This window comes from Narcine bancroftii, chromosome 8 (assembly GCF_036971445.1).
Source record: "Narcine bancroftii isolate sNarBan1 chromosome 8, sNarBan1.hap1, whole genome shotgun sequence".
Taxonomy (NCBI): domain Eukaryota; kingdom Metazoa; phylum Chordata; class Chondrichthyes; order Torpediniformes; family Narcinidae; genus Narcine; species Narcine bancroftii.
Window position 1 is genome coordinate 28,423,223 of NC_091476.1, and position 21,608 is coordinate 28,444,830.

The 21,608-nt window shown below is 44.0% G+C and overlaps 1 protein-coding gene and 1 long non-coding RNA gene across 5 annotated transcripts in view; one reads left to right on the forward strand and one right to left on the reverse strand.

The window, feature by feature from the left end:
- Window positions 1–15,388, reverse strand: part of LOC138740562 (uncharacterized) — a 53,078-nt gene extending 37,690 nt beyond the window's left edge. Inside the window, exons 1-2 of one of the 2 annotated variants that reach the window (XR_011343002.1) lie at window positions 15,054–15,388; window positions 6,938–7,032 (exon numbers count right to left, since the gene is read on the reverse strand). This is a non-coding gene — a long non-coding RNA (uncharacterized lncRNA). The remainder of the gene's footprint in view (window positions 1–6,937; window positions 7,033–15,053) is intronic. The other variant, XR_011343001.1, reaches the window with a different exon arrangement.
- znf711 (zinc finger protein 711) overlaps window positions 15,061–21,608 on the forward strand; it is a 57,432-nt gene continuing 50,884 nt past the window's right edge. For all 3 annotated transcript variants that reach the window (XM_069893399.1, XM_069893398.1, XM_069893400.1), the window contains exon 1: window positions 15,061–15,695. The gene's annotated coding sequence lies outside the window, so the exon portion shown is untranslated. The remainder of the gene's footprint in view (window positions 15,696–21,608) is intronic.

Here is a 21,608-nt window from a genome sequence, read left to right on the forward strand (position 1 = left end):
TGGGCAGGACTTGCAGGGGTACCTGGCCGGCCCACAGAACCTGCACTTCCTGGCCCCGGCTGCCTCTGCCGTCGGTGTCATATCGCAACATGATGGCGCCCTCGTTCCCCATGAGGACACCGGATCCCTGGTGGTGTGTTTCACAACTTTGCACCGCAGTCTCCATCACCTCCCCCAAATCCAGTACTTCTTTCAACGTGAAGTTACCTTTTTCCAGAAGTCTTTGACAAACCTGGGTCAATAGCATGTTTGTCAGCAGTCCGTCCTTCATCAGCTTGGAGACACTCACCACAGTACACCCACAGGCTCTAATCAGCTCTCTCATCACCCGGGCGAACTGTGCAAAGGGCTCCTCAAAGGTCTTGATGCCGGGTCATTAATTTGTACCTTACATAGACTGGATTCATCAGGGTCCTGTATTACTTTTGCAGCAGGACCATCGCCCCGTCATACTGTGGTGGTATGTTATTACACCACTACGTCACCAGGGGCCACCAGTTGGTGACCTTGTCTATATAAACCGGTTGCAGCTCATTCTCATCCATTCTGGCCTAGGCTTGCACAGAGGCAAGGCCGAGCTGTACATATTAGCCTATTAAAACTAGTGTTTTACTTGCACTCTGTCTCATGTGGTTGATGCTAGTCACCATCAATTTAATAGGCTAATATATATCCAGAATGGATGTTACTTCTGCCCTTGCCCATGCTCCTGACTCAGCCGAGGCCCGGCTCAGGGACCTAGAAATGTGGATGGATCCCACGCAAGTGCCGCCGAGTATGGACCAGTCAGAAAGGACGGAGAGCTGAGGGATCAAAATTGTGGGAGAAAGAGGGACTCACCCAGTGGTTGTAGTGGACTACAAGAAGGACAGAAGTATCCCGGAGCAGGTAAAGAGAGGCCAAGGGCCCTGCCTGTTAGCTAATTCACCGGGACCGGGACCGGCCATGCAATCCAATGGGTTTCTGGTTTATAACCAAGGATCGCGTCAAGAGCGAGTGGAGGGCGTACAGCAAGTCGCCCTCCCGATCACGATTTATCGTCAGGACTGCGGGGACGGATTACTACCCCCAAGACACCCCCAACTATCCTTGATCCCCCAGAGGGGGCCCACGTTTCCGCAGGATCAGGCCCATTATGCGCCCCCCCCCATCCTCCGAATCAGAGGCTCAGGTTTAGCCAAATGCTGAGGTCCGACAGGCTGGTGGTCCGACAGGCTGGTGCTGGATCGCACTTAGCCCGATGGCAGAGATGCTTTTTAAATTACGCAGGGGTTGAAGGAGCGTCAGAAGAGGAGATGCTAATGCTACTGTTAGCTCAGCTAGGGGATTGCCCGTGTTTGCTTATACAAGATGCTAAATCGTACCAAGAGGTGATGAACACCCTACAGAGGCACTATAACGGAGGGCACAGTGAGCTACACTCTAGGCACTGGCTTATGACCAGGTCACAGCAAGCAGAGGAGTCAGTGAGAGATTTTATACAGGCGCTGAAAGACTTAGCAAGGGCCTGTACTTTTAAAGCAGTATCAGCCCAAGAGTATGCAGATGGGGCAGGATCATGGCCGACGTCAGATCTACAGAAATCAGACAAAGGCTGATGGAAAAAGGGATGGCTAAGCTGGAAGAGGCAGAGACTATTGTGGAGGCTCTGGAGGACTCTAGGAGAGAACTAGAAGAGTACTCACTGCTGGACTCGGTAGCCTCTCACAGGGAGAGGAATATGAGTGATCAAGGGCAGCATATAGCAGCTGCAGACCCACTGGAGCGCTACGTGCCCTTTTGGCAGACAGCCCAAGCACCCCAGAGCTCAGTGCCCGGCTAGGAAAAGGACTGTTCAAAGTGTGGAAAGAGAGGAAATTATGTGAAAGTCTGTAGAAGCCTTAAGGCTCCCGCCAAAGCCCTTTCTCATGCAAATGAGAGGTGGGAGAGGTCTTCTTCTTCCTCCTCAGGCAGGCAGAAGCAGAGTGCCATGTGCTGTCGGCCATCTTGGGCAAAGGATGCCGGACAGAGGACATCACTATCGGGGGATGACTACAATAAAGAGTGCTACTACGACCAGGATGCCGAGTACTAACGGAATGGAGGACGTGCTATGCTTGCCTCTCTGCGTTTGAATCAGGCGAGTCCACACAATTTATCGGACGCTACTGTTAGTATTAAAGTTAATGGATTGACAGTAAATTGCTTGATGGATAGCGGGAGTACGGAAAGTTTCATAGACCAAGGGCTGGTAGAACGCCTTGCTCTAAACATGTACCCAAGTGACCACCAGATTTTATTAGCGTCTAACAGACACGTAGCTAAGGTAAAACATTTCTGCAGGATCACACTGGAAATACAGGGCAAGAGCATTAAGAGTTTAAGTTGCTAGTTCTCCCACGCCTCTGTGCTCCCGTCCTACTGGGGCTAGACTTCCAGTGCCAATTGAAAAGCATCACGATAGTACATAATGGGCCGCTTCCCCCACTGCTCCTTGAGCATAGGCGACACTGTAGCCTGACGGCCCTGAATATAGAACCCCCCCCCCCCCCCCCCCCACCCACACTATTCATGCACCTCACTCCCAACTGCACCCCAGTAGCCACCAAGAGCAGGAGGTACAGCCTGAGGGACAGAGAGTTCATTAGAACAGAAGTCCGCAGACTCCTGCAAGAGGGCATTATAGAAAAGAGCTCCAGCCCCTGGAGAGCACAAGTCATTGTAGTGAAGTCAGGGGAGAAGAGGCACGTGGTGGTGGATTACAGTCAAACGATGAACAAATTTACACAGCTGGATGCCTACCCACCACCACATATTCCGGACATGGTAAACAGCACATTTCTCAGTATAAAGTGTTCTTTACCAAAGACCTCAAGGCAGCGTACCACCAGTTGCCCATTAGAGAGAGACCACATATACACGGTGTTTGAGGCAGACAGCAGGCTGTATCAGTTCCTCCACCTCCCCTTTGGCATCACCTCCTGTTCTAGTGGGAGATGGACCGCATAGTGGACGAGTACCATCTCCAGGCGGTGTTCCCATACCTGGACAATGTTACGATTTGCGGCCACTAGCAAGCTGACCACGACACTAACCTTCAACATTTTTTTCAGGCAGCAGAGGAACGCAATCTAACGTATAATAGGGATAAATGCGTCTTCGGCACTAGGAAACTGGCCACCCTGGGCTATGTGGTGCAGAACGGGAAAATCAGCCCGGACCCCGCCCCATGTGCCTGCTTCTAGACTTCCCGGTCCCACACTCACAGAAAACCTTAAAGAGATGTTTGGGACTTTTCGCATATTGCGTACAGTGGGTCCCCAACTACGCCAACAGGGCCCGCCCACTCATAAAAGCCTCAGCTTTTCCTCTGAGCCCAGCAGCTATCAAAGCCTTTACAGAGATTAGAGATCTGATTGCAAAAGCAACCCTGTGATCCATAGATGAGACGATTCCTTTTCAGGTAGAGACCGACGCCTCAGATGTAGCGTTGGCTGCCACTCTGAACCAGGAGGGGCGACCGGTAGCTTTTTTCTCGCGGACCCTACAGGAGTCCAAGGTAAGACACTCGGCAGTGGAGGAGGCTCAAACCATTGTGGAGACATTATCTGGCATGTAAACACTTCACCCTTGTCACGGACCAACGATCCGTGGCTTTTATGTTTGATAACCAGAAAAGGTGGAAGATTTAAAAAAATGATTAAATCCTGCACTGGAGGATAGAACTACGTATAGTTACGACATTCTATACCGTCCAGGGAGGCTCAATGAGCAGCCCTCAATCACATGTCTCAGCTGCAGAGCTTGCACAATGAGCTGGGCCACCCGGGAGTCGCTAGACTGTTCCTCTTCATAAAGGTCCAAAATCTCCCATTCTCGGTAGAGGAGGTACGGACAGTAAGCAGGGACTGCCCCATTTGTGTGGAGTGCAAACTGCAGTTTCACAGACTGATAAAAGCTACAAGACCTTTCGAGTGCCTCAGCCTCGACTTTAAAGGCCCGCTCCCTTCCTATGACAGAAACATCTATTTCCTTTATGCCATAGACAAATATTCACGCTTCCCTTTTGCTATTCTGTGTCCCGATGTATCCGCAGCCACGATAATAAAGTGCCTGCAATCCATTTTCAGCATGTGTGGGTACCCCAGCTATATACACACAGATAGGGATGCCACCTTTATGAGTGCTGAGGTCCAGCAGTACCTGAGAGATAGAGGCATCGCCACCAGTTGCTCCACAAGCTATAACCCCAGAGGTAATGGGCAGGTAGAAAGGGAAAATGCCACTATCTGAAAAACAGTCCTACTGACCTTAAAGGCAAAAGACTTACCAGTGGCAAGGTGGCAAGATGTGTTACCGGAGGCCTTGCACTCCATACGGTTGCTGTTGTGTACCGCCATTTACACGACACCTCATGACCATATGTTTTCTTTCTCAAGGAAAGCCACGACAGGCACGGTGCTGTCTAGATGGTTAATGACACCGGGACCGGAGCTCCTCTGGAAACACTGCAGGCCCCACAAATTGGACCCTCTGGTGGAGCCAGTGGAAGCGAGGCATGCGAACCCCCACTACGCATACGTTGCATTCAGGGATGAACAGGAAGACTCAGTGGCCACCAGGGACCTCGCTCCAGCCAGACGTGTAGACGACACAGGAGAACCGACCCCTATGAATCAGCAGGGACAGTGGATGACGCAGGAGAGCTGCAGACCCCTACGGATCAGCGGGAAGGAATTGTGGATGATTGTCTTGGGTAAACTTGTACCTCTCACTTTGTTCGTTTTAGATTGGTCAGTGTTTGAACTACCGAAAGAAAATAGACACACACACCGAGAGCAGTTCAGATTATACAAATGTTTATTACAAATTCAAAAGCTGATTTCACACTACAATATGCAAGCCCTTCCCAACTATACTTATCAACGCTTGGACTGGTCCCAACTGCCGAAGCGAGGCAACGACTGCACACTGGTAGTAGGTTGTCAGGGCGCCGGTAGCAGCTTCTCCACCTCCCCTGACTGGGACGTTGGCTGGACTCCAGAAGTTCTTCTTCTTCTTGCTGAGAGATGTTGCCACCTCTCGGAGAGTCTCTAACTTCAGTAGCGGGACCATGGCTTATATTACCCAAAAACTGCTTATTCATAGCTTATCACTTTGAATAAATGGTTTATATTGCGTCAAGGCTAGGCCTCTGACAGTCTGTGACCAAAACATTGCGTCAAGGCTAGGCCTCTGACAGTCTGTGACCAAAACAAGCAGGAAGATTAAATGTTCTCAGTACACAGATGTCCTTTCTTCAGATAACAGCATCTCTGGCCCCTCAGTGAAATTTTGCTTATGTCTGCTGATTCTAAAAACAATTAGGTTCTCAGCCTTGCAGAACCCAAAGCTGCAAATTTAAAAAAAAAGGTTCTCAGCTCTGCAAAACCAAGAGCTGGAAATTAAGAAAAAACAGGTTAAAAAATAGGTTAGAATCTTCCATTACAATGATGCAGGAGGGTCGTGGACCCCTACAGACCAGCGCAAAGAATGACAGACACCAGGACAGACAATTGTCACTCACCCCATGGGGCCCCGCCGAACAACACACCCCCACAACCAGTACCCCGATGGGAAGCCCAACACCCCCTCAGCATATTCCCACCCAATGTCAGGACCCTAGACCATTAATATCCTCCACTCCCCCCCCCCCCCCCGCCTTCCTGCTCTAGTACCCCGAATTTCCAGAAGGAAAAGAAAACCTCGCCAGATACTGGACTTATAAATGCATGGAAAAGAGAAGAAGGGGGGGAGGGAGGCCAAAAATTTTTAAGGGGGGGGGTGAATGTGGTGGCACCACTAGGTCACCAGGGTGGTGACTTTGTATATATAAACTGGTTGCAGCTCATCCCCCTTCATTCTGGCCTAAACTTGCACAGAGGCAAGGCTTAGCTGTATATATTAGCCTATTAAACCTTGCGTTTTACTTGCACTCTGTCTCGTGTGGTTGATGCTAGTCGCCATCACATACGTTCAGCAGTATCTAATTATTTGAAACACCCGATTGCCCACGGATGCAAACAGAAGATCATATTTATCTTCAGCATCCCTTAGGTTATGGCGGCGCATGAACGTCTGCATCCTGTGCAGCCACCTCTCGAACATAATGTCTGCATTGGGCTCCCTGGGTTCAATCGTGAGCGTAGTCAGCCGGAAAACTTCTCCCATTACCCGTTGCAGTTTATGCAGACCCCAGGGATGTGTCCGCTACTGCACCATGTGGTTGGTTTGACTCCACCACCTGTGGGTTGGGTGACCAGGCATCTTCCCAATTGTTACTGCTTTGACCTATATGCTGAGCTTCCATGACTTTTGTTTCAGTAAATAAATTGTGCTACATACAATAATCATGTCGACATGATGCAGTGATTAAACGCCTTTAATTACCAAAAGCCTAAGCATTACTGATACACTACTTGGCCAGATTCCAGGTACAGGAGCAAGTCAGGGTAAGTCCGGCAACGCCAGCCTTCATTGGGAAATCCAGGGTGGAGCCAAAGGATGGTTAGAGAAGGTCAGGTAGGTTCAGACTGGCCAGTCCATACATCTTTACAAATGCCTTTCACCACAAAAATTAGTAATTCTGCATATTAAAATTGCCAATCCAGCAATAAGCGAAGAGGAAGGCTATGACAAGCTATAGGCACAACAGCAAATAGGTTAGCAAGATATTCTGCACAATGTTCTTTTACTTTCCCAGTGGGAGAATTCAAAATCTCTTTTTATTTGAAAAGGAAAACAGATCTTAACTGTAATGGAGAAATTACAGACTCTAGGTTTGATGACCTGAGATGGGGCTTACTTTATTTGTGCCTCTCTTGCAATTTTGTCATGCATAACTAATTATTAATCTCTCTTACAATTTTGTTAGAGATCAAATACTATTTATTATCATGTTAAAAAAAACAGAAATTACCTTTAGTCTGCCATAAAGCAAAGATTCGCCATTAGCATTGCCCGACGCCCCTTACAGACAGAGAAAAAGATTTGCCTCCAGCACTCTGACAGCCTCTGCAATTGCACAAGACTCCAGTTCAGTTCAAACCATGGGCAACCTGAGCCCACATCCAAATCTCCCATATGATGAGGAAGCCTTAACTGTTCAGGGGCCTTTGGGAGCTCTCCTTGGCTTTGGCATCCTATCAAATTCTGGTTCCAAGAGCTGGTTCCGAGAGCTGGTTCTCATGACCCAGTCTCCAGCAGAATTAGAAAAAAGATTGCTGCACATCATAGTATTCACATTTTTTTGCAAATCAGGACAAGAAAACTAAATGCTTATCTTATATTTGGAACAGACTCAATCTTGCACATATCCTTCAAGAACTGAATGTTTTGAATTCTTGTGCTTGACGTGCCATTTTCGTGAAAGTGGGAGGATTACTTCGGTGAACATTATTCTGCAATAAATTAGCTGGAAGAGTTCATCTTAGATTACTCAGATCTCCAAAGAATATTTTCGAAAGGAGTCTATTATGCTTAATGAAGTACAGTTACTTAAATAATACTTTATTCCTGTTGTTAAAAGACTTAAATTTAATAAGCACATCAATATTTCAATAGAAATTAAGGAAAATACTTTATTCACAAAAAAGATGAATCAATATAAAGGCTATCAAAACTAAACCTTAACTGATTTTATATTATTAATTTCAAGATTCATTCATGGTAATTTTGCATGGTAGTGCAGTGAATAACATTGAGTGCTCTCATAATTGCTTTTAACATAAATTGTGAGATTGTTTTATATTAAAACAAAAAAGATTCAATGGATTATATTAGATTTACAAGTTTCTGAGATATAATCTTGTTATATTTTCCCAGTTCAGATATTTGTCTCTAAGCAATATACTTTTGGACTTATCTGTCTTCTCAACTAATAGCAGAAATCTAGGCAGTATGAGAGTCTCTCTAAGTTAGAAATGATCTATTAAATACTACTGAAGTCAGTTAACTTTATCCTTTAGTTCTCTTAGCAATATTGCGGCCTACATATTGAAATAAAGTTTAGTAGTCTGCCAATCATTGATTCACTGTATATGTTGACACCAGAGTAGGAGCTCATAATGTAACTATTTTAAATTAGCAAAATAAATATACATATTTTTCTTAGAAGCATGATAAATATGGCAAGTGTGTACTCAAAACATGAAAATAAAACATTTAATTATTCACGATGTGCTATTAGTAAATCAAATACAAATTCCTACCAATGTACCAATGTTGAATGAATTATTTTGAAGGCATAATTTTGCCCTTTTCCTATGATGGTTGCTGTATTACTATCAAATTCAGTATTAGAATTTATTGTCCTGAACATGTCATGAAATTGGTTGTTTTGCAGCAGTATGTGCAAATATTGCTACAAGTTACATTTTACAATAAATTAAAAAATTAGTGCATAAAGAAGTAATGACTGTACTTCATTGTCCACCTGATGTCAGAGGGGAAGAAGCCATTTTTGTACTGTAGGGTGTTCGTCCAGTTTCCTGTAACTCCCTCCTGATGGCAGCAGTGTGAAGAGGGCATGTCCTGGGGAATGAGAGTCCTTGAGGATAGAGACTACTTTCTTGAGGCACCGCCTTTTGTAGATATCCTTAATCCCATGAATGGCGGGAGCCGAATTCACATCTCTCCTTAGTCTTTTCCTTTCCTGTGCAATGGCACTTCCATACCAGTCATGAAACCAATCAGAATACTCTCCACGGTATACCTGTAGAAATTTGCTAGAGACTTGGTGCCTTCTTCATGATTGCATCATCACGGTGGCCCCAAGATAGATCTTCAGAGATGTTGACCCCAAGGAACAAAGTTCTTTACCCTTTCACTGCTGACCCTTCCATGAGGACTGGTTTGTGCTGTGCTGATTTCACCCTCTTGAAGTCCAAAATCAGTTCCTTAGTTTTGCTAATATAGAATGCAAGGTTGCTGTGACACCAGTCAACCAGCTGATCTATCTCACTCCTGTACACTTCCTCATTGTCGTCTGCGATTCTGCCATTGACAGTGGTGTCATCAGCAAATTTGTAGATGGCATTAGAATGATCCCTAGCCACACAGTCATGGGTATAGAGTGAGTAGAACAGTGGGCTAAACACGCATCCTTGAGTTCCATCTGTGTTGAGTGGAGACAGTTGTTACCCATCTGAATGTGGTCTTCCGATGAGGAAGTAAAAGATTCAGTTGCAGAGATACAGAAGACCAGGTTTTGAAACTCATTAACTGAGGGTGTTGAAATCTGAACTGTAGAAAACAAAAAGTGGCTTGATTTATGTGTTACTATTGTCCAGGTGATTCAGGCTGAATGGAGAGCCAGTAATATTGCATCTGCGGTGGTGCGATTGTGGCAGTAGGCGAATTGAAGTGGGTCCAGATCTTTACTTAGGTACGAGTTAATTCTGGCCATGACCGGCCTCTCAAAGCATTTCCTCACAGTGGATGTGAGTGTTACTGGGTGACAGTGATTGAGGCAGCTCACTCTCTCTTCTTCGGTACTGCTATGATTGATGATCAATGATCCTTTGAAGCAGGTGGGAACCTCTGACTGCATCAACTCTAAGGGATCTCTGGCCTCTAGCAGCAATGACATCAAGGTGACTGACCTGATAATCACATTGAATAATTCTGATAGCTAACAAACAGGATATATTAATCAGGGAATGACATCAACATACTAGAGACGTTGAAGAGGAGTAATCATGGCCAGAATGCCATTTTAAATCTTACTCACATCACAACTTTTTCCAAGTTTTAAACATCAATTTTTTTTTTCAGAACAATGAGTTCTTGAAAATTTACGGATTTCTGTTGATTATGCTCCAGAAAGTTTAAAAAAAAACAGAGCATACCATGAGGAGTGGGAATGAATGATGACAACTGCTGGATTTAATTAACTCAACATGTGAATCATCCCGAACTTTAAGTCTGTTTTAAGATTTAAACACAGTGAATATATTTCACCCTCATTACAACCACAAAATCTGGACAATATTATTCTAGATTGAGAAATTACGCAAGATTTGCCACTAATTTTTTTTTGTACATGTTCATTAGCAGAAATTATAAAATGTCTATGTTTGGAATCGAATATTCATATTAGTTTTCCATGGTTTCACTTAATTTGGCTTTTGGTTGGTATCATTGTATTCCTCACAACCTTAAATACTGTCACTCCATTCTCTTCAGAAGAATTGCAACAGTAAATCAAAACCAACAGTGATTTATTTTCATAAATTTTCTGTTTAATCTATTTGGATCAGAAGCCTTTTATTACTGATTATACTTTGGTTTATGAGATTGGTCTTGTGACCTTGAATAAGTTGCTCATTTATAATTTAGTTAATCATACAATGGGTATTTGATTCACATGAATTTTATTTACCTTTTTCCTCTTTTGCTTCTCCACCTTATCCTGTCAGAATCAGAATATTGTCATGAACGTGCATCACAAAATTTCTTGTTTTGCAAGACCCTGTGGTAAGTTATGAATGGAGCTCAGGATATCAAATAAATAAACCTTGCCTCTATAGTGATCCCACCACTAAACACATTCCCCTCTCCTCCCCACTCCAACTTCCGCAGGGACCACTCCCTCCATGACTCCCTTGTCCTTTTGGCACCTAACCCTGTGACTGCAGGAGATGCCCCACTTGCACCCATACATTGTCGCTCACCACCATTCAGTGCCCCAAAGAGTCCTTCCAAGTGAAGCAACATTTCACTTGTGAATCTGCATCTGGTGTTCCCATTGTAGTTTCCTCTACATCAGAGAGACTGGGTGCAGACTGGAAGATCACTTTGTGGAGCACCTCAGCTCTGTCCGCCGCAATAGTATAGATCTCCGAGCGACCACCCATTTCAATTACCCATCCCATTCCCTTGCTGACATGTCTGTCCATGAACTCATGCGCTACCAGACTGAGACCATTCACAAATAGGAGGATTAACACTTCATCTTCCATCTGGGCACCCTCCAACCGAACAGTATTGACATCCACTTCTCCAGTTTCCATTAAACTCCCCACTTGCCTTCTTCTTCCCCCTGTTGCCTTTCCCTCAGCTCTGTCTTTCAATAGGTGCTTTCACACTGAGATCCAAGTAAATTGTCATGTCAGTGACCCGTGTTGCAACCAGGTTGGGTCGGATCGCAGTGTTCATACTGAACCAAGAAATACCAGTTCAGTGTGACATTTCTGGTATCCCAGTCCCAAAGGAGGTGGGACCTACAGCAACAGTGTTGGCATCCTTTGTGATATGTAATGTCCGCACCAGGCACTGACAGCTTTCAAATGAACAATATGGAGGGCATTCTTGACGTGCAAATGCTAACCATTTCCATTTATGGCATTTTTCAAGTGCACACAGATTTGCTGCATGTCATGTTCGACTTGATGTGTACACTATCTGTCCTGTATGAATAACATGCTAATGATCAGAAGAACGTTTGCGGAAAGATCGAAGAGAAGCATGGAGCTACATGAGGAAGAACGGTGGGCAGAAACATTTGTCTGTTTTGAGTCTTCTTGAGGTGCAATCTGAAAGAAGAATGTTGAGTAGAGACAGGTCTGAATTCTGGTCTAATGGCTGACAATTTTGATGAAGATGATTGGTGGAGTCAGTTTTGAATATCTCAGGACTCCTTTGACTTTGATTTGGAACTCTTGGTGCTGGAATTAAGGCGCAAGGTAACAACATCGCCATGCCTTCTGTACCTTGGCTTATACTTGCTGTTGCTCTGTGGTGGTATGCTGCCACATTCATTAGTTGTATTTTTGGTGTAGGTGTCACAACTTTGTGTTGGTGCACAAAGTTAGTGGAGCGTTGAATAGGACCCCTTTCAGACATTTTGTTGACCAGCGAGTGGTGCACATCTTCAGGAGACAATTTTCAGACTTGCAGAATGGGGTACCCAATGTGTGTTGGTGCCATCAATCGCACACATATTCCCATCATTGCAGCCTATGACAATCAGAAAGGGTGGCACTCCATTGTTCTTCAAGCTGTTGTTGACAACTGCCAGTAAGGAACACAGCCTGAATTACAATTACTTGTCTTCAACAATCAACGTGCCTCACTCTGTTCCTTTTTTGTTCCAGCTTCACAGATGGGCATGTGGGTTTGTATGATTATTGAATTTTAGCCAACTCGCCCATCTACAGAAAGGCCGAGGATTGGGGGGGTATCTCTTCCCATGTGAAGTAAGTGTAATGCCCCATTGTGCAGTGACGTATGTCTAGCTCAAGCAGGCAATCGTTTTACTTCTCACATGCAATCAAAGTTAAATTAATACTGTGAATCTGATTCAATTTTTGTATTGTACAGAAGTCATTAGAAGGCATCCATGAACTGACTGTTCATGCTGTAAGAGTATGCATAAAGTTCTTTAATATCTACATTTCTCTGCCCATAGAGATCTAAGACTTAATACAGTGGAAATCCCCATGCATCTAATCAGAGACCTCGCTTACCCTCTCAGTAATTAGCTAATGAAGAGGTTTACTGAGCAACAGGCTCTCGATCAACCACAGCGAAGATTCAACTACCATTTGAACTCAATAAAATAGGTGGTGGAGAATGCTTTCAGATGTCTTAAAGATCGCTGGAGGTGCCTAGCCAAACGACTTGATCTTTGTAACAATTTGTAACAATGTTGTTGCCTGTTGTACCCTACACAATGTATGTGAAATTAGCAAGGACCAGCTCATGCCTGAGTGGATCACTGAGCTACAAGATCTCCCTGAGCTTGATCATGTTGCTTATCAGGATTCACAAGTGCAGAGTCACAAGCTATCCGTGAAGTTATTATGTCAAATCTGTAAACAAATAACGCCAAGAAATAACGCATTTTTGTAAAATTTTATTGCACAAGTTGGGAAAGAGTAGTGCAAACAAAAGATTTAAATAACATTTAACAGTTAAAACTGTGAATTCAACTTTGAATAACTTTATACAATTGTCAACTTGAGCAAACACCAATAAACAATTTGTTGTGCAAGACATGATGCCAACTCTTAAATTATTGCAACAGCTGGAGGTAGGAGAAAGAAGAAGAGGAATCAAAGGAATCATATTTCTCATATCCCTCATCCATTTGGTGGAGGTTTTCGGCATAAGCTAGGTTGTGGACTGGGGTACTGCGGTGCATGGGAGATTCTCTGTCCGATGTCTGGAGGTCACTATCCGATCCATGATTTCCCTTTTCTTTTACAAAGGTTACCTTGATTAGAGGGAGGGGGTAGACTAGATTTAGTTTTCTATGTTTTCTTTTATCTATTTTAATTTGGATTAATTTGGGAAATATGGATTTAAACCTGGTTATCACAGATTAATTCAATAACTTGTTTCTCATGTAGATTAAGGAACTCTCTAATGTAGTTCCATCAATTTTTTTGTACTTGTATGTATATGAGATGACTTGTTATGTGTTTTCCTTAATATTTTGTATGCAAGTTTATATATTAAACTCAATAAAAATATTTAAAATAAAAATAAAAACTCAGTCTTAAAATATATACTTATTTTGTCAGATTCTTTAATTGGTGATGCATACAAATTTATGACAGATTTTCATATGAACAAATAGTTGTCAACCATGCATTATACTTATTTAGTTAGGTATTATATCATATTTCAAGTTTCAATGAGGGCCAGTGTTCTGACAATGAAAATGAGGACAGCTAGAGTAACTCATTTGGTTCTGTAAAACTATCTCCCTGACAATATGTAAATGTTTTAGAGATGTGGATTTTAATAAGTGGGCGATTCTTGCCTTAAATATTGTTTGTTAAGGCACAAAAGCATCTCTAGAACGTACTGAGTTTCTCCAGCACTTTTGTGTATTAACTACATTCAGTTTCTGCAGGCTTTCATTTTTCACAGGTGTACCATGGAGAGCATTCTGGCCAGTTGCATCACTGTCAAGAATGGAAAGTCCAATGCTCAGGACAAGAGAAAAAAAACTCCAGAGTTGTTAACTCAGCCTGCGACATCACAGGCACCAGGCTTCACTCTATCGAGAACATCTACAAGGGGCGGTTTCTAAAGAAAGCAGCCTCTATCGTCAAAGTCTTCCACCACCCAAGCCATGCCCTCTTCATTCTGCTACCATCGGGGAAAAAGTACAGGAGCCTGAAGACGAGCACTCAGCGGCTCAATGTCAGCTTCTTCCCCTCCGCCATCAGATTCCTGAATAAACAATGAACCACAGCCACCACCTTACTTTGACTTTTTCTGGCACTATTTCTATTTTGCATAATACTCCCATGCATTTCTTCTGCCTTTGTCAAGGCGGAAACCTGTTGAGCAAGTCAGCCTCCACCTCAGGCAAAGCACTCAAAATCACTGCTCGAAAATAGTGGGCCATTGTCACAGTTTCAAACACATTTTTCATGTTTATCATGTACTCTTTTTTGGCGCAGAAAGAAAAATGGAGCATTGCGTACTGAATATGTCTGGACCCAAGCGATCCCAATAAAGCCATCAAGAGAGGGCATTTTAAATTGGCGACACGGGAGGAAATCATGCCCCCAGTTTGCACGGGTACCAAAAGCAGACGTCGACAGGTGTCGAGGGCGTGGTTGGTCCAGGCAGCTCGCAAAATAAAGTCGCTTGAGCGTTAGACCCACGCAAAGTTGTTCAAGGGGCATTGGGTCAGGTGGCTTATCGGCTCGCTCTGTGATGCTGCCACAGAACAGCGAATTTCGTGACATGTTCATGACAATAAATTCTGGCTCTGAATGTTGTTTGGTCATGTCAATATTCCAGAAATGGCAAAACCTTGCAAGTTCTCTCCCACCCCTTCCCCCATTCCTCCTGCTGCCCGATGAGGCCATTTAAAACTGAAGGGGTTACTTTCACATGGGGGGTTTCATGCCCACTTGAATCAAAGGAAGCCCAATATTACAACAGAAATGGGAACAATAAGTCCGCTAGGCCTGGAGTGGATCATCCTGCACCCCCCCCCCCCCCTCTCCCCTCCCCTCCCCCCCCCCAAGAATATAGTGTGGCTGCTCGCTTGCAGGATTTTTGAAACGCACCTTTTTCGCCCTGCGTTATTTTGCGGCAGTGACTGCAGATTTTGCCCGATTCCTGCGGTTTTTGTCGCTGCAGCGCATCAGCCCAGCCTGTGGCTCGGCTCTACCCTGCGGCTCAAGGCTGCAGCTCCTCAGCTGCCTCGCTCTGACGTAACCCCGAAAAGGCCGGTGCGGGCGGAAGGGGCGCGCGCGCGAAGCCCGCCGCTGCCGCCAGGTCGAAGCCTAATTGGCGGGGCCCGGAATCGGGGTCGCGTTCGGCCCCCCCCTCCCCGCCCTCCCTTCTCCCTCGCCCGCCCGGGCAGCAGACTGCACCACGTCGCCGGACAAGCCGCAGCGCCGCGAGCAAGCGGCCCGCTGATTGAGAGTGGGCCCGCCCAGCAGGGGTGGGTGGGAGGGAGCGCGCCTCGGGCCCCGTAAACTGAGGGAACCGAAGGGCGGGCCGAACTAGGCCGGGTTAAGGCCGCAGTTAGGCCGCGGCCCAGTCGACCCCACCCCCCTCCCCCTCTGGCCGGCCCGACGCAAGGCCTGCAATCTTGGCGGACCAAAGGGAAGAAGCAAATCGGGAGAGAGACGGGAAACGTTTTTCGTCGCTCAGTCCCAGACTTTGGGCTGTGAAGAAGGAGGAGGAGGCGGCACGAAGGAGAAGTGAGTTCGTGTCTTGTTCGCGGCCGGGTGCAGTGAAATAGCGGGGGAGGAGGGCGGCGTGGCCCAATGTGGGGGGCTTGGGCCAGGGTTTCGTGCACTGAGATAATCCCCCCCTTTCTAAATGTGCGGGAACAAACACTGGGAAACATGGCGGAGAAACAACATGTCGGCAATTGGGCGGGTAGTTGGTGTCTGACCCGGAGAAAGGAAGGGGGGGGGGGGGGTGGTTAGGGGCCGTGATAGGCCTTCTTTCCCCGTCTAAAGTTCAGTGCAAAGGCCCCCCCCCCCCCTCCTCACGAGGGCTGCGGCCCTGATGCTATAGGGACACAGGCAGGAGGTTATAGGCTCAACACACATTTAAGCAAAAGGAAGGTTTGCAGCATTTGGCAGCAAACCTGACTTGCCGAAATTAAAACAATCAGGTTGCCAGACACCGTGGTTAAAGTTTAAAAACACTGCTGGAGAAACTCAGCTGGTCAGCAGTGTACTTTATATAGCAAAGATAAAGATACACAGCCAACGTTTCGGACTTAAAGGCATGAACAAAATAATGGGCAGGCGCAAGAACAAAATGGGCAGAGGTTGGAGCACAGGCAGGAGGTAATAAGCTGATCACCTTCGCTCTGCCCACATCAATGGCAGGGATCTTCCAGTGACCGACCAGATCAGTTCTGTGCCCCTTTCCCAGACTGGCATGTCTATCCACGGCCTCCTGCATTGACAGAGCAAGGCCTCGCGTAAATTGGAGGAGCAACACCCAATTTTCCGTCAGCGCACTCCAACCAGATGTGCATTAGCATCGTGTAGTGCACTACTAGTAACCACAAAGACTAGGCAGGGAACGATAGGCTTTAACGGACAGAAGAACCTCACTGGCCCAGATCCAGGTGGAGGAATGGGAGGAAGGGAGAGGTGGCTTGATCTTTATGGCCCAGAACCATGGGGGAGGAGTCATCAGTGGGTGGGCCAGCTCCATATATATATTTATATATATATATATATACACAGTAGTCAATCATAACTATATACAATGGAGGAAACATATCACCACACATCGACTTTTCCAATTTCTGCTGGACTGCTCTCCCTCTCTTCCCTATCCCTCTGCATTCTTTCCTCCAGCTCTCTGCCCCCTTGCCTCTCCATTCACAGAGCCTTCCCCCCCCCACTGCTGTTGTGTCCTCCCTTATCTCCCTGTTGTAGTTCCTCAGGTGTTGCTGCATGCTGATTCAGATGGAGAAAAAAAATTGCAAATCAAAATTTTCCATTTAAAATTTGTAAATTGGAGTAAAGGGTTTTATCTTAAAGTTTAAGAAACTTCCAGATATTAGTCCTGTGGTGCTACACCACTGTATACTGTTACTGGAACTGTGTGTATGTATGGTCCATATGTATGGCTTCCCTCAGTGACTCCACCCCCTGGAATCCCCTAATAACGGCAGTTATGCCAAGACCCTCCCTCAGAACGAGTCCTGAGATCAGGCTGGAACAAGAGCATGGTCCATGTCTTACGGTATTAAAAGTATCCCATCCTGCAACTCCAGCCTTTTGGTATTATTGATAGTGAATCATGTCCCTTGTACTTCTAGCTGCATTATCCTGAAGCTATTTTGATTCCCCCCTTTTTCCACTTCTTTTGATCTTTTTGCCCCATGATGTCTTCTGCTTTGTAATATATTTGTGCTCTGCAAAGAGGCAGTACCTGTGGGGAAAATGCTTTCAGTGAACAGTGATTACTTCTCGATGTTGCTATGACAAGGATCTAATATTGTTTTAACAGTAAAGGACAATATTTTGTAGAATTCACTACATACAGTTAGTGACATGGATATTGTTGGAGTTGTAAGAAAATAAAAATAATGTGGATCCTGTAACTGAAAAATACAGAAAAAAAAATGGCAGGGGTTGTGTGGACCCGGGGAGAGTGGGTCCTACCACCCAGTCCAATTTCCAACAGCTATTCACAGGTTTTAAATGTAGAGAAGGAGAAGCAGAGTGGTCATCCTCAAGGACGAAGAGCTTGGTGGCGACCAGTGAGGGGCTCGATGGCTGAATGACACACACAGGCAGCAAGCTGTAGGCGATTTCCAGGTGACGAACCCACACGGGCTGTTGGAGACTGGCAGTTGAGAACCAGATATCGAAACTGGGATTCAAAAGGATGCTGAGGGCTCCCGAAGGGTCTTCGGTGCTGAAGGCTTCCTCATTATGTTAAGAAGTTTGGATCTGGGTTAGGTTTGCCATTGGTTTGAACTGATACTGTTGCAAATGCAGCGGGAGCACTATAGGAGAATCCACGAACACTCAGTGACACTGGGGGACTCTCTTTTGGTTTTCTTTCTCTGACTGTAGGGGGTGTCGGGCAGTGCTAATGCTGAATCTTTGCCTTATGGCAGACTAAAAGCAATATTGTGTAATATTTTCATATCTGATCTAAAAATATTGGAAGTATTCAACTGATTAGGCAGGATTGATGAATAGACTGGAGATTATTGTTTTAAGTCAGTTTAAGTATTAACCTGTTTCTTCTCTACAGGTGCTATGTGACTTGGTGCTTATTTTCAGTTTTTTTCATTTTATCTATGAGTACATATTTGTCAACAGCAAGTGTTGTTGGATTTATGTAGTACAACTGTACTTTTAATGTAGTGCCTCTGAAGTTTGCATTGGTTTTCTGGGAATGCAGCAAATCAAATGTCTTCTTGTTTAACAGCAGTTACCAGAATTATTCTAATAAATGTCATTTGTCGATCACATTCAATGAGTATCTTATCCTGCAGTTATTGAATTACATTGTACTCCAGAAATAAAACTGGTGAATATCTAAATTTTAACAATTTAAGGGTATATTTTGATAACAGGGGAGATTGTGAGAACAGTGTACTTCAGGTACTAGTATAGCATAATTTGTATTGTCAGTCATTCTCAATATCAAAGCTGCTTGTATTTTACAAAAAACATATATTTTTAGGCATAATTTTGTGATCCTGGCATTTCTAAGATAAAAATCTATTGTGGCAGATTTTCTCCACTAATTTATTATCATCCAAAGTAATGATTTTTATATATCAGTATGTGTTATATGCATACATACAATTCGGTCCCTTAATATTTGGGACAAATACATTTTTTTTTCTTTTTTTTTTGCCCACGTGCTCCACAGTTTTAAATTTGTAATCAAGCAATTCACATGTGATTAAAGTACACAATCCAGATTTTATTCAAGGTTATTTGTATACATCTTCGTTTGACCATGTAGAAATTACAACACTTTTTATATATCGTTCCTCATTTCGGACACCATAATTTTTGGGACAAAGCAATGGTATGTATATCAAAGTAGTCATGTTTAGTACTTTGTTACATATCCATTGCATGCAATGACTGTTTGAAGCCTGTGACTCATAGACATGAGTATTTTACTTTTTATTTATTTACATTTTGGACATACAGCACGGTAATAGGCCATTTTGACCCACGAGCCCGTGCTGCCCAATTAACCAACAATTCCCAGTATGTTTTGAAGAGTGGGAGGAAACCAGAGCCCCGGAGGAATTTTTTAAAACATTTTATTTAAGAATGTCAAAACCACATCCATACATACGTATTGAATAAGAGTATACATCCATTGGACGCTCACACCCCTAACGTCGAGGTACTCGAGATGGCAGAGGTCGACAGCATCGAGTCCACGCTGCTGAAGATCCAGCTGCGCTGGATGGGTCACGTCTCCAGAATGGAGGACCATCGCCTTCCCAAGATCGTATTATATGGCGAGCTCTCCACTGGCCACCGTGACAGAGGTGCACCAAAGAAAAGGTACAAGGACTGCCTAAAGAAATCTCTTGGTGCCTGCCACATTGACCACCGCCAGTGGGCTGATAACGCCTCAAACCGTGCATCTTGGCGCCTCACAGTTTGGCGGGCAGCAGCCTCCTTTGAAGAAGACCGCAGAGCCCACCTCACTGACAAAAGGCAAAGGAGGAAAAACCCAACACCCAACCCCAACCAACCAATTTTCCCTTGCAACCGCTGCAATCGTGTCTGCCTGTCCCGCATCGGACTGGTCAGCCACAAACGAGCCTGCAGCTGACGTGGACTTTTTACCCCCTCCATAAATCTTCGTCCGCGAAGCCAAGCCAAAGAAGATACATAGAAAGAACACATGTGGTACATATATAGAAAAGAAAATAAAAAGAACCCCTCATTCCTCCCATCCACTAATCCTAAACTAAAAAAAGAAAAAGAAACAATGATATTTATTACAGAAATTATAACTTATTTTCTCAAGTGGAATACATGAACGTAATTCAGCATACTACCTCTCCATCCCATAATCCATATCTGATTTACAAGTAATGGTTATGCATTTCCTAGAAACAGCTAAAGCCCATCGTAAAAATTCAATTTGATACATAGTTAATCATAATTTAATACTAACCACTTTAATATTACCCAACAATAAGAACATTGGATCCTGTGGGAGTTTAACTTAGTATTTTCTCTAAAACAAAATCTTTAACGTGTAACCAGAAAGACTTTACCCTAGAACACTCCCAAGTGGAGTGAAAAAAGGAACCAACTTCTTGGCCACATATAAAACATAAATCAGACAGTGTTGAATGCAACTTGGTTAATTTTTGAGGAAATAAATATAATGTAAAAATTATATTGAACTAATCTATATCTAACATGAATAATTTTTGTCATACTTTGTTGTTTCAAATCATTTTCATCTATTTAAATCAACCTCCCATGTTAATCTTGATTTATGAATTCCTAACTTGGGAACAACTTTTTGAAGTAATCTATACATCTCTGAAATAAACTTATTTATACTCCCTTTACTTATCAATATTTCTAATTCATTCTGTCTAGGTAATATTAAATCATGACCTAACTTATCAACCATTAAAACCCTAACTTGATAATAACGAAAAATATTAAATTTCTCTTTCATTCATTGAAAAGTAATAAATTTATTACCTTCAAAATAATCCTCTACTTTCTTAGTTCTTATTTGATTCCAAATTTTCAAATAATGAGTATTCATAGAAAAAGGAAGAAGTCTATTTTGATACAAAGGCATTTTACGAGATATCAAATCTTTTTTACCTGTCGTAATTTATTTTAATCCATAATTCAATTAAATGTCTCAAAATAGGTATATCTCTAATTCCTATTAACAATTTTGAATTCCATTTATAAATAAAATCCTGGATAGAATCCTCTCCTATTTTACTCAATTCTATTTTAACCCAGCTTGGAAATTTATCTAAATTAAACATCCCAGCCCCTGGAAGAAATCCACACAGACACAGGGATAATGTACCAACTCCTTACAGATAGCACAGAATTCGAACCCCAGTCCCAATCGCTGATGATGTAGCAGCATTGCACTAACCATTTCGCTAACCATGCCACCCTTCTCTGCCAGGCCTCTACTGAAGCCATCTATCTTCACTCCTGCTCGTTTGGGGGTGTGTTCCCTTAAGTTTTCTCTTTAGCATATGGAAGGCATGCTCAATTGGATTTAGATTGGATGTCCTAGATTTGGTGACTGCCTTAGCCATTCAAGAACTTTCCAGTTTTTAGCCACCACCATGTTTCATAGATGAGGTGGTATGCTTTGGATCTTGGGCAGTTCCCTTATGCCTCCACACAGTACTCTTGCCTTCACTCTGATACCAGTTAATCTTGGTCTCATCTGTTCGCAAGACCTTTTTCCAGAATTCTGCTGGCTTCAAGTGCTTCTTGCTTGGCAAACTGTAATCTAGCCATCTGATTTCTGTGCCTAGCGAATGGTTTGCATCTTGCAGTGTAGCCTCTGTATTTCTGAAGTCTTCTGTGGACAGTATCAATGACATTTTCACACCTGTTTCCAGAAGAGTGTTTCTGATCTGCTGGACAGGC